Genomic DNA, 13,323 nt, shown 5'->3' with positions numbered 1-13,323 from the left:
AAAAAAAATAAAAAAAAAAAAACCATGATGTGATTTTGCTCTGAATGTCAAAGTGAATTTTTGTGATTGCAACCATGTCGGAAATGAACTGAACAAATAAATAAATAAATATAATTGTCAGTTGATGTATATTTGCTGTTTTTGTGTATTTCTGCAGTCACTTCGTGTATTTATGTTGTGCTTTTGTATATTTTGTAGTCCCTTTGTGGAGTTTTCTGTGATTTAGTTGTCATTTGGTGTATTTATACTGTTGTTTACCTATTATGAATATGGCGATAAATCGAGCAGATTACTAGCCCATCAGTTAAAAAGACAATCTACTTCTCGATTGATTCCTCAAGTTAGAGATTCCACAGGCTCACTCACATCTGACCCAGCTGTTATTAATACCATTTTTAAATCCTATTACTCCTCTCGTTATGAATCAGAATTTCCATCTGAGGCAGTAGCAATGAATTCTTTTTTTGATAAGCTTAATTTCCCTATTGTAGGTTTAGATGTGGCAAATGTGTTGGATGCGCCTCTTACTTCACAAGAAATTACAGCTGCCATTAGATCTATGCAAAGTAACAAAGCCCCAGGTCCCGACGGATTTTGTGTTGAGTTTTATAAAAGATTTGTGGATAAGTTAACGCCTCTTCTCATTTCAATGTACAATGAGTCTCTTGAAGTTGGTTTACTGCCCCCGACTCTGACCCAGGCCTCCATAACCCTACTTTTAATGCAATAATATATCCCTTGTCACACACACCAGAGTCCCAATGAAAGCTGCAGAGAAACAACATTTTGGAGATACAGATATGTCAAAAACAAAACTCAAAGCCACAGTGGACAATGTACTATCTTAATGATATGCTTGTTATCAAAATGTCAAATCCAACATGCAAATATCATTCATTAAAAACACCCAAACAAACATTGTTAAGTTATGTTAAGTTTTTCTGTAACAAGTAGTGGCTGAAGTAATTGTAATAATACATATATAATTTAAAAAAATTAAACAAAGACTTTTATTAACAGCAAAGCATAACAACAAGTTAACAACAGGCCTATTATTAGGTCTCATAACATCGTTTCTGTCCGACCTGTCACCGTTTTTTTTAATTTTAGCTCTAACAACCTTCTTATCTCTTACATGTCCATGCACAGCTGCCTCCACTAGCACCGTTGCAAGATGGCTGCGCTGTAGACGCGTCCCTCCACAGTATGCATTGACATATGTTATGTTTATAGTTAAGAAAGCTATGCTAAAGCTGAACGCATGGTGCCCGAGGTAGTCTCGCAAGAATTTGTTAGCACGCTTTGCGGCATTTCCATAAAACTACGTTTTTTTTTCCAGTAGTCTGTGTGGTTAATAAATGTTGACATTTTCTATCTTTGACCTGGTTTGATTCTGGATTGATAACGGTAGTTAAAAAAACTGTTGTCAAATACTTTTCAACTTAAACTTTTGTACTTTTTCACTTTTTAACAGAATTTTAAGCAGAAACCAAGGAGTTAAAACAAGATTTAACCCTGGGAATTCCTGCACCTGGAGCAATGGTAAGCTTTATGCATTTAACATTCACTCTTTCACGCTCTAACGCACTCTCATGCTCACTAGCAGTTCTCTCAACCCTCACACTACTCATAATCCAAGGGTGTTCATCCATTATTTTTGACTTTTTTGGTGATTACTTTTCAAAATTTTTATTTTAAACTAAATGCGGGTTAAACCGAAGGGGACATGCGAAGTGGGAGGAGCGTCTAAGCCGCACGCACTACTATTACTACTATTACTATTCTACAAATCACTTTTGGTTGTATCATGCCAAAAAATTGACGTGCAGAAAAAGAGCGGAAACGTGAGGCAATGCGCCAGGTCACCTGAAGTCCGAAATGCCCGCCTGGCGAGCAAAGCTGCGCGCAAGGCAACACGTCGTGCACGTTGTCCTATACCTGGAGTTTGGTCTGGAGGAGTAGGAGCAGTTTTTGAGGTTACTGTTGTAGTCGTCACTGAGGGTTCAATCAGAGCAGATCAGGATAAGAAAAGGTGATTTTACGGTGACATATAGTTGTAAAATCTATGATAATGGGATACCTGGACTTGCTGCTGCTGATGGTGTAGGTGGTGGTGGTGGTGGTGACAGGAGACTCTTCAGTGTAAGAGCTGTAGCTGTGAAGCAAATGAAAGGAAAGAGCAGAAAGGCTTTAAAACGAGGTAACAGCATTATTATTGGCTTTATATTTCTGCTTCATGGTTATTCTTTTTATAATACACAAGTGCATGAATTACGCCCAAACTGATCCATGTTACTCCACAGTATTCATGCAAAACGCAGATATAGAACAATGAAGAGGATACAGTAGATCAGACTGTGCAACAGGGAGAGGAGTGAACATGTTTACAAGGATGTGTATATTTACTTGTGGATGGAAGTCTTTGAACTCATCGTTGGACTTTCTCCTCTAAAACAACCAAACAGAAAATGAAAGAAAAGTGGAATAAATGTTTAACCCGCATTAAACAAACATTCAGTCTCTCTGTTCGTACAGACCAATCAATGTACATTACATTTTGAAATCACAAGATCAAAGCCTTACAAAAATATTGCATAAGTTTGATATATTACTGATTTAGTGGTTCCTGAATAGATTTATTTCTAAAGTTTTTATCCTTTCCAGACACTTTATTTGTTAATTTCCACTCTCTCTCTTAAGTACCCCCTGTAGTGTCATTGCGTACCCCCATTTGAGAAGCACTGGTATAGAAAGTCTGCATTAAAACCAGGTCTCATTGAGTGGAATGAGTTGATGTCACCTGGTGAGGGAAGATGATCGATCTGATGAAAGAGATTTGGTTCTATAGGAGTCAAAATCATCATCAGCCCTGTAGAGAAAACACCATACATATGTAAAATGATGGTAGAAACTAAACCTGATGTGAGTAATGATAAATATATTGAATTTAGATTAGAGTCAGAATAAACCAGCAGGTCAACATTTATAAAGAAGTGATAAACCAAGCTCAGCTCACTTGGCACCTAGATATTCTAGTTTTTATAGTCTGTTCTAACTTTTATTCTATTTGTATTTATTCTTATTTCCTAATTGTTATAACTCCATCCCCTTAAGATGTTTGCTTTTACTTACTGTACATTAGATACCTCTCTTTACTATTTAACTGTCTGCACATTTCTTGTCTATTCTGCACACCCTGAGTGATCTTACTGAATGCCAAATGTAACAAGTACATTTCTCCACTGTGAGATCAATAAAGGATTATCTTATCTTATCTAATGAAAAACGGGAGCAAAAACAAAAGTGTTGCATTTATATTTTTGTTTTCCTTGTAGTTAAAAACTAAAAGTGCTTGTTTGGGGACACAAGGTGAAGTTTGCAATTCAATAATAGTATTCAAAAATGTAATTAAATAGGAAAAAAATATAGAAAATGTAATTTTACTTGTGGTTTCACATGTCAAATCATTAGGCATGTGACTAGACGACACAGCTGCGTTGATAAATGTATGATCCTCTTCAATAAAGTTTAATGCACATTTTCTTTTCTTTATTTTTCTGTGGCATATGCCCCCCAAACCAAAACTGCGTCCCACTTTTAGGTCGCGACCTACTTGTTAAAAACATCTCTACTACAGTAAATAGTAAACAAACGCTTATGTCTTCAGGCAAATTCCTCATTGACTCACCCAATGGAGGTGCTTCTCACTGAGACAGTCTCAACACTGGACACAGATTTCCTTCTGCAATGACAGAACTAGTTTAGAATACATAAATAAATACTGATCAAAATATTTTATTTTAGGTTTTTTTCTATTCGACAACAACTTGCACTAGAAATGATTGACACGTTTGTATACAAAATATAAATATATCCAGGATGCATTTTTTTACAGTTTCTTCTGTGCTTTTTAGATCATAATTCTATAGATTTGTGTAGCCTTTCTAAAATGTATTTACAATATAGGTGTAATAACAAAAATAAATTATTCCCTGTTTGTTTTAAGTCGCTGTGCTTAGTGTCTCCATACCCACTAGAGTCTTCATCTTTGATCGATTTTAGAATAAGTCGGTCATAGAGTTGATCCTCAGCACTGCAAGAAAACAATTCCACAAAGGTTAGAATGAGCAGGAGTTTTAAAAAGGTCAAATCAGTCATTAATAGCAGAACAAACGTGTAAGAACTATTAGACAGTGTTCTGTTTTTGATTACATTTAAAATCAAAGTCCTAACAATGGACAAAAATGTCTGTTATTAAAAGTGAAATGTTCAAAATGATGCTGAAAATCTGTCAAGATACATTCATTAAATAATAATAACAATACTAATAACATTACTGTATCCTGGTATAAATAATTATTAATCTCATTAATGCTCAATTTGTGTGTTTCTTTCTGATCTGTCTTTTCACACTATGTACATAATTGTACATAGTGTTTATGTCTAATGTGTGATCCACAAGTGAAAGTGTACATAGTGTTTATGCCTTGTATTATTTATTTCTTTTTTTTTTTTTTTTATTTAATTATTGTTATATTTCCTGTTTCCCTGTTTTTTTGGAGCTGCTGCAACATTAAAATTTTCCCCATTGGGTAATCAATAAAGTTTTATCTTATCTTATCTTATCTTATCTTATCTTATCTTATCTCTTAATAGTTTCCCTGGTGGGCAATTGGACGAGGGTATAATTATATATATAGGTATAATTAAACATTAGACATTGTAAAGTTTAACTTGACTAGAATTGAATGCTATGAATCCGTCTCACTCTTTGGTGCTGGTGACAGATCTCCTGGCGACTTCAGTTGTTTTAGGTGTATAGGATGAGTACTGTGGCCTAGAGGACAAAGGTAGAAACGAATGAGAAATGAATATCCATGGCAAAAGGCTACTCAAAGATGTTATCCATCCATCCATTCATCTCTCCAAACTGTTTAAAATAAGATAACCAAATTCGGTGAGTGGCTTCAGGGTATCAATACCTTGATGGAGTTTGAAAATGAGAAGTGCGGAATGATTTTTTCCGGAGTTATTGCCCTTGTTCTGTTTTTCTTTACTATGTTCGAGGTATCTTCAAAGGGGACAGCTTTTCTTAGAAACCAAACCATTTAAGATAAGATAACCACAGTCGGTGTGTGGCTTCAGGGTATTAATACTTTGATGGAGTTCGTGCCTAATTATTTTTTCCAGTCATTGTCCTTGTGTCGTTTTTTTTTACTCCGTTCAAGGTATCTTCAAAGGAGAAAGCTTTTCTCAGAAAAGGCTTAAGATAGGATAACCACATTTTTTTGTGGCTTCAGGGTATCAATACCTTGATGGAGTTCGAAAATGAGAAGTGCGCAAATAATCTTTCTGGAGTTTTTGCCCTTGTTCTGTTTTTTTTCCCACTCTGTTTGAGGTATCTTCAAAGGGGACAGCTTTTCTTAGAAACCGTTTAAGACAGTAATTTTATATTCTGATGTGATAATATTTTCTTATGTATACTTTTAAGTTCTTAGATTTAGAACATTTAGTAAAAGGTTGTGAGTTATAATGACAACCAATCTGGTGGGGGTTGTTATTTTTTATTTTGTTTCCTTATTGTTTTTATATTGTATTATAGGAAGATATAAATACAGTTTTTAGTTGAGTATTTAGTTTGATGATGGATCGTCTCAGATAGTTACAGAGCTGTCTGGCTGTAGAAACATTGCAAATGATGTTGTCAGTAAAAGATATTTTTAAACACGGTCGACAGATTGGTGCTTCTTCAACTCTTTTTAATGTCCCAGTGTAGAAATTTCAGTGGCTGCAGGAGTTTTTTCTATCATCTATTCATTATTATTTAGCATTTACATGTGTGTTGCGATATTGAAAGTATCTCAAATAGTTGTGTGGTTAAAAAACTGTTTTATGATGTCTTTCCTTTCTTCAGTTTTAATTAACATGCTTAAAAATAAAAAATTCTTTAAAAAAGATGGAAAAAAATATCAGATGGAATAAGTCATATTTTATCAGGGTGTTTGTTCTGCGCCACTAAACACTTTGGATGCAGTTGTGAAACCTGCTTTAACTATCCTGTAATTGTGCGTGTAAATGCCTGTTCAAGGCACAGTTAATACAAGACATACCTTGTCATAGTTTAAAAAAAAAAAAATCATCATAAATGTTACGTCACAGTAAATGATTGATGTAACATAATATAATGATTAATGAAGTATTTTACTCTTTGCTGGAGGACAGGACCCGCTGGGTGAACGTCTCAGTCCTGCTCGACTGTTTCACACCTGACCTGAAAGTGATAACAACAAATGGAATTATTAAAATCAAAAACACCTTTTGTAGAGGAAATACAGGGCTATTTGAACAGCTTCCTACCGAATAGTGGTCGTCTCAGTGGTGGTGGTAGTTTTGCCATCTTTGGAGACAGTAGTGGTGGTGCTAGAAGGAAATAACACACACTGATAAGTTGTTGTATTGTTAAAAGAAAATAATAACCATGCTTGTACAATAAACTAACCATTGTGCTTTTCTTTTTTTTTCTTCTTTTTAATGAAGTTTACCACTGTTTCAGATTTGAGAAGAAATGAGAAATGCATGCTAAACATTTACCTTGAGACACTCCCAGGAGGTGCGTGGCTCAGAACAGTTTTCGCAAATTTTGGGTCTCGACTATGTTTTGTTTTTATTGTATCTGATGCCTATAGGTCGATTGATCCGTGGTTTTAAAAATGTGTCTTATCATTTTTATGCTGACGATATCCAGTTGTACTGCTCCTTTAATGACTCAGAGTTTCACTTTTTATCATAGTTCTTAGACTGTATATCTCGTATCAAAAACTGGTTGTCATCAAATTATCTCCAGATAAATTCAAACAAAACAGAAACTCTGATCATTGCTCCTGATAAAAAGATCCTCTAATTAAAAACTCTCTTGGTGATCTGGGCTCATCTGTTAAAACCAGCCTCAGAAACCTTGGGGTTCTTTTTGATCAGTCCATGTCTTTGGAGGGACATTGTCGTCATTTGACTAAAAACTGTTTTTATCACCTGAGAAATATTTCTAAAGTGAGGCATCTTTTATCAAAATCAGATCTGGAACTGGTCATACACGCATTTATATCATCTCGTATTGACTACTGTAATTCTGTTTTCACTTGTTTTAATAAGTCGACCCTAAACAGACTCCAGATCGTTCAGAACGCTGCTGCCAGACTTTTAACTGGTGCTTCTAGAACATCCCATATTACCCCCATTCTTGCTACTCTGCACTGGCTTCCAGTTAAGTTTCGCATAGAATATAAAATATTAGTTCTCACGTTCAGAGCATTACATGGTCAGGCCCCTAAATATATCTCTGACTTGTTGTGCCCCTACTCATCAGGGCGATGCCTTCGGTCTTCAGGTCAGGGTCTCCTAAAGACCCCAAAAACTACATTTAAAACCAGAGGAGACCTGGCGTTCCAGGCTGTAGCTCCCAGACTCTGGAATAACCTGCACCAGTCTCTCAGGGAGCTCAACTGTGTGGACACTTTTAAAAAACTGCTGAAGACTACACTTTACAGAAAAGCTTTTAGTTAACTGGATTTTAATTTTTATTTATCCTTTAATGTTGCTGTTCTTATGATGTTTATGCACTCTTGTTTTATTATTCTATTGTGTTGCACTTGTACTTTTACCACAACTCTGTACAGCACTTTGTGATTTTATCTGCAAAAAGCGCTTTATAAATAAACTACTTACTTACTATATATACACCAAAAAATTTAAATAAAGCCTGGAAAACTTAGAGGTATGAAAAGAACGATTTAAATCCTCAGAAGCCTATTGCTGCTCCCTTGTGTGAGCACGTGACACAGCAACATTCATCACACTTCATTTTTGACACATGCACTCACTCAAACCACAAAACAACCAAATAAACAAGCATTCACCCAAATGTGGGTCACAATGCATTGTCATTCTGACCCAAATCTGGCATACACTCTATTTTCTGCTCCGGCGCATATACCAGAATTGTTAATGGTAACTTGCCATAATTCAGTCAGAATTGGCCCAAATATGTTTTAAGATACCTGAGCCACGTTTGGTACTTTATATGTGGGCCACTTTAGGTTCACATTAAGATTAGTGGATTCTAACTTGAAATAATTCATCCAGAACTGGCCCAAATATATTTTCAGATAGCTGGACCACGTCTGGTACTTTATACAGTATGTGGGCCAGTTTGGGCTAATATTCAGAATTGTTAATGCTAACTTGCCATAATTCAGCCAGAACTGACTTAAATATATTATAACTGGGCCACGTTTGGTACTTTATATGTATATAAATATCAATATTGCCACATGCAGTAGCTTGATATGAATTATATTCTTTTTTTCTCAAATTATTTTTATTACCTTTTTTTCAACAGTTTTATACAAATCATTCACATGTATAAATTGAATGTAAACTGAGAAGAAAAGAAAAAGAAAAGAAAAACAAAGACACAAAAGTAAAAATAAAATAAAAAATCCTGCCCACACTTGAGGCCTTATGTACAAAATAAATAACTAGGTCAAATTAAGTATTAGGAGGTCCGTTCAAATTTACATATCATTATAGTAATTAATAAAGGGTTGCCAGATTGAGTAAAACGTTTGTTCTTTTTTCTTTAAAGAATATTGAATTTTTTCCAATTGTAAATATTGCATTACATCTCTGAGAAGGTGTTGATGAGTAGGAGGGATTTTATTTTTCCAGTTTAGTAAAATTAGACGTCTGGCTAGCAACATCACAAAACATAATACATTACTTTGCGAACTGTTCAAATGTATATCTGTAGGTACAACACCGAATAATGACATTACTGGATCAGCTGGAAGCATCCACTCCCGTAAACATCCTGGCCTGTCTTTGTTTGGAGAAGTGCAATCGATGTAGAATTTTAAACTGCAGCAGACCATGTCTGATACAAACTGAAGAAGAGTGGATCTTATTTTGAGCTTCAGTCCATTGGTCGTCTGTGATATTTATTCCCAACTCTTCATTCAAGCATCTTTTATATGGTCAAGTGTAGTTATACAATTTATCTGTGAAAGGTTATTATATATTTCAGAAATGGATCCTTTTTGCATGCACTCCTATAAGGTCCATCGTTGAAATGTTTGACCTGAAAACAACTTATGTGCTTGATTACCAGTTATTGGAGTAAGGACTGAACATTGATTCCACTGAAAGTGTCTTCTGAACTGAGACCAGATTTTTAATGAATGAGACACAACTGGATTTTGACTCTTAAATTTAGAAAGATCGGAGGTATAGTATATCAATGATCTCAGTGTATTAGGGGAGAAAGCTTGATTTTCCATCTGTTCCCAATCAGGTTTGAGAGATCCATTCCAAAATGACATACATCGAATATTGCAGGACCAATAATACAGCCGGAAGTTGGGCAATCCCATTCCTCCTATGGGTTTGGGTCTTTGTAAAACAATTTTTTAATTCCTGGTGTCTTTTTATTCCAAATAAAAGATGTAAATAAAGAGTTTATTTTGGTAAAAAAGTTATTATTAATGAAAATTGGAACACACTGAAATAAAAAGAAATATTTTGGCAGAAAATTCATTTTGATGATATTAATTCGACCAGCGAGAGAGATCAGGAGATTAGACCACTTCTCCATCTGTTGCTCCGTTTGTTTGTATAGATTCACAAAGTTTTTGCTGAAGAGGCCAGAGATTTCCTGCGTGATATTTATTCCAAGATATTTGAAACAGTCTGAAACAGTGAAGGAAAAAGGGCTGAGTGTGTGTATTTGAATTTTTGCTTTAGAGCTAATTGGAAACAGTATAGCTTTTTGACAGGTTTATTTTATATCCCGATACTTTACTGAAATCTGATAGCATGGTCATAATTTTTGGTAGCGACAAAGATGGATTTGAAATGTAGAAAAGTAGGTCGTCTGCATACAAGGATACTTTATGTTCTGTACCCTCTCTTACAATCCCCTTATAATCGCCCGCAGAGCGCAGCAAAATAGCAAGAGGTTCTATGACCAACGCAAACAACAAGGGAGACAGAGGGCAACCCTGTCGTGTAGAACGGTGGAGAGGGAAAGAGCAAGAATCCATATTATTTGTGTAAACACACGCTTTAGGTTGAGCGTAAAGTAATTTAATTAAAGAAGTATAGTAGGGGCCAAATCCAAACCTCGGCAGGACAGAGAAGAGAAAATTCCACTCGACCCTGTCGAAGGCCTTCTCGGCATCTAGTGAGAACAATATTTCCATTACTTCCTTATTTGGGTTAGGAGTGTAGATAATATTGAACAGTCGTCTGATGTTATAAAACAACTGCCTGTCTTTAACAAATCCTGTTTGGTCTGGTGACACAACAGTTGGAAGAACCTTTTCCAAACGCATGGCTAAGATCTTTGTCTATATTTTGTTATCTACATTCAATCCTTGCCAGATTTATAAATCAAAGAAATGCATGCATCGTATAATGTAGGAGGTAGAGAACCTGTAGTCAGTGCTTCATTATAAACACTTAAAAGAAGTGATGAAATTTGGTCTATAAAAGTCTTATAAAATTTGACACTGTAACCATCAGGTCCAGGGCATTTAGAGTTTTGCATACACTGTATGGCTTGTTTTATTTCTAAGTTTGATACAGGTTGTTCTAATATCTTTTTGTTTTCCAAACTTATAGTAGGTATTTGAAGGTTATCAAAAAAATGTTCTATTAAGTTTGGATCATTATTCAATTCTGAGGAAAACAATTTCATATAGAAGTTCTTTAAAGTATCATTTATTATTTTATGATTTGTTGTTGTCTGACCAGTATCTATTCGTATCTCTGTTATTAACCTTGATGATGCTTCTTCTTTAATTTGCTGGGCTAATAGTTTACCTGTTTTTTCATCATATTCATAATTTTTGTACCTTAATTGTGTCAAGGATTTAATGGTTTCTGCTGTATATAGTAAATTGAGTTCAGTTTGCACTGACTGCTTTCTTTTAGATCAGGTGTTGGGGAGTTACCATAAACTCTGTCAATTTCTTTAACACTAGAAGTCCCAGGGATTTCTATATCCCCCCAGAAGTCCCAGAGCAGGGTCAAATGAACTCTAGGACCAAACTGACGACTCTGATGGCTACAATTTGCCTCTATTAATTTGTAAATGAATCACCTGAGAAATCAGCAGGGGGGAGAGCCTGACTCTAACAATGGAAGTCTGGAATGTTAGGGGGAAGTGCCCTGGAAGCTAAAGTCACAATGCCCCGTTTATTAACTCGTTCTGCTTGATGCTGGGGGAGAACAAACACAGACTACAAACATTGAAAGAAACAGAGTCACCTCTTCCAACACACCTGGTTCAAATGATTATCAGGCTTCTGCAGAGCTGGATGATCATTTGAATAAGGTGTGCTGATTAGCGGCCCTCGAGGACCGGAATTGGACACCACTGGAATACCATGTTGTCATGCAGCCTTTTGTGCTGTGGGGAATAAATAGCTGGCTGCTTCCACCTGCTGACACTCCACACTTATTCTACTCAAAATGCAGAGAAGGTTTACCACTCAAGAAGCGTTGGAATTGATCCTGAACAATGCAAACCCTTGTGACTCAGATGGGGAGGACATAAACCTTCAGCCAAATTCGGATTCGGACTCTGAGCTGTCTTCAGGTTAGATTTCCCAAACATCCTATTTTCATTTCCTGACTTTATTTTTATTTAAAACCGAAGAAAAGAATAATTTGAATTTGTTCACATTGCAGATGACGCGACTGCTCCTCATCTGGAAAAGAGAGCTCGGTTGGAGAGTGAGCCCACAGAGACGGCGAAAGAGGGCACAGTGTGGCATGAAGAACATGTGGGTACAATTCTCCGTTTCACTCCAATGGAACCGTACGCTGCAGATGGAGAGCCAACAGCAAAGGCCAGAAGAAGAATCAGGAGTCGCCTTCAGAGCTTCCTCTGTTTCATTACTGTTGGCATGCTCCGTCCCATTCAAGAATGGACTATTCAGCATGCACGGCAAACGGAGCAGACGGACTGGTTCATGATCCTCCATGAACTAATGGCATTTATTTCTGTTATTATTTTGAGGGGGGTGACCAAGGTTCCATCTCTGCGTGACAGCTGGTCAGCATGCCTGGGAAACCCACTTATCACTGGAATTATGTCACGAAACCGTTTCCAAGACATCATGCGTCACCTACGATTTGATGACATGTTTACGCGCAGTGAGCGAGTGCAGACAGATAAGTTTGCTGCAATTTCGGATGTGTGGGGATCGTTTGTTACCAACTGCATCACATGCTACAACCCTGGTCGACACATCACAATTGATGAACAGCTTTTCCCATCGAAGACTCGCTGCTGTTTCCTGCAGTACATTGCAACAAAACCCGACAAATTTGGCATAAAGTTTTGGGTGGCTTGTGATTTGAAAACAAAGTACATCTGCAATGTCCTCCCATATCTTGGAAAGGACCCCAGTCGTCCCAGTGAGGAGAGACTTTCTGAGAGTGTGGTGATGAAGCTGATGGAACCATTTATGGACAAAGGCAGGACGGTCACCACGGACAATTTCTTTACATCACTGACACTTGCACGACGACTGCTCAGCCGGAAAACCACCATCCTCGGGACAGTCAACAAGATTCGCCGGGAAATTCCTCAGTCAACTAGAAAGATGGACCGCAAGGAATTCACCACTCAGGTATGTTGTTGGTCTTTTTTATTCCATCAACACCTCTGAGTGTGTCATTGTGTTTAAAACCGCTATAATAACAACAATTTCTTCTTTTTTAGGTGTTTTCCACCACTGGTGCCACGCTGACGGTGTATGCGCCCAAACGAAAAAAGACCGTCTACATTCTCAGCAGCATGCACAGCGTGGTTGAGACTGAGGAAACCATCAAAAGGAAGCCAAACACCATCACCCAATACAACACCACAAAGTGCGGAGTGGATGTGATGGACCAGATGGTGCGGGAGTACAGTGTGCGCACAGGAACACGGCGATGGCCAGTCGCCGTGTTCTACAACATGATCGACATGGCGGCACTCAATGCACATCTGCTTTATCAAGCATGCACCGGGGTGCAGGAGAGACGGGTGGACTTCCTGGTTCAGCTAGCAAGAGAGTTGGCTAACTCTCATGTGAGTGAAAAGAAGGCACTCAAAGAGCAACTGCGCCAACAACAACCGCCTACACCTGGCCCTGGGAAAAGGGCTAAGTGTCAGATCAACCATTGCTGCAAGAGCAATCGCGCAACTGTGCGATGTGTTCATTGCCACAAATACACATGTGGCAAATGTAGGAGAGAGATACCGTGGCAGTGCCAAGT

The 13,323-nt window shown here is 37.2% G+C and overlaps 2 long non-coding RNA genes across 2 annotated transcripts; both read right to left on the bottom strand.

Annotated features, from left to right (window-relative positions):
- Positions 1 to 2,093: 2,093 nt before the first annotated feature.
- LOC114454639 (uncharacterized) lies at positions 2,094 to 2,860 on the bottom strand. The gene is made up of 3 exons (XR_003672568.1): positions 2,801 to 2,860; positions 2,407 to 2,448; positions 2,094 to 2,155 (listed from the first exon to the last, which is right to left on the bottom strand). It is a non-coding gene; the product is annotated as an uncharacterized LOC114454639 (long non-coding RNA).
- Positions 2,861 to 4,768: 1,908 nt separating this feature from the next.
- Positions 4,769 to 6,626, bottom strand: LOC114454795 (uncharacterized). The gene is made up of 4 exons (XR_003672623.1): positions 6,592 to 6,626; positions 6,358 to 6,420; positions 6,206 to 6,271; positions 4,769 to 4,837 (listed from the first exon to the last, which is right to left on the bottom strand). It is a non-coding gene; the product is annotated as an uncharacterized LOC114454795 (long non-coding RNA).
- Positions 6,627 to 13,323: the final 6,697 nt, after the last annotated feature.

This window comes from Gouania willdenowi, chromosome 21 (assembly GCF_900634775.1).
Source record: "Gouania willdenowi chromosome 21, fGouWil2.1, whole genome shotgun sequence".
NCBI lineage: Eukaryota > Metazoa > Chordata > Actinopteri > Blenniiformes > Gobiesocidae > Gouania > Gouania willdenowi.
The sequence above is the reverse complement of the archived record's forward strand: the minus strand, read 5'-3'. Positions and strand labels throughout refer to the sequence as shown.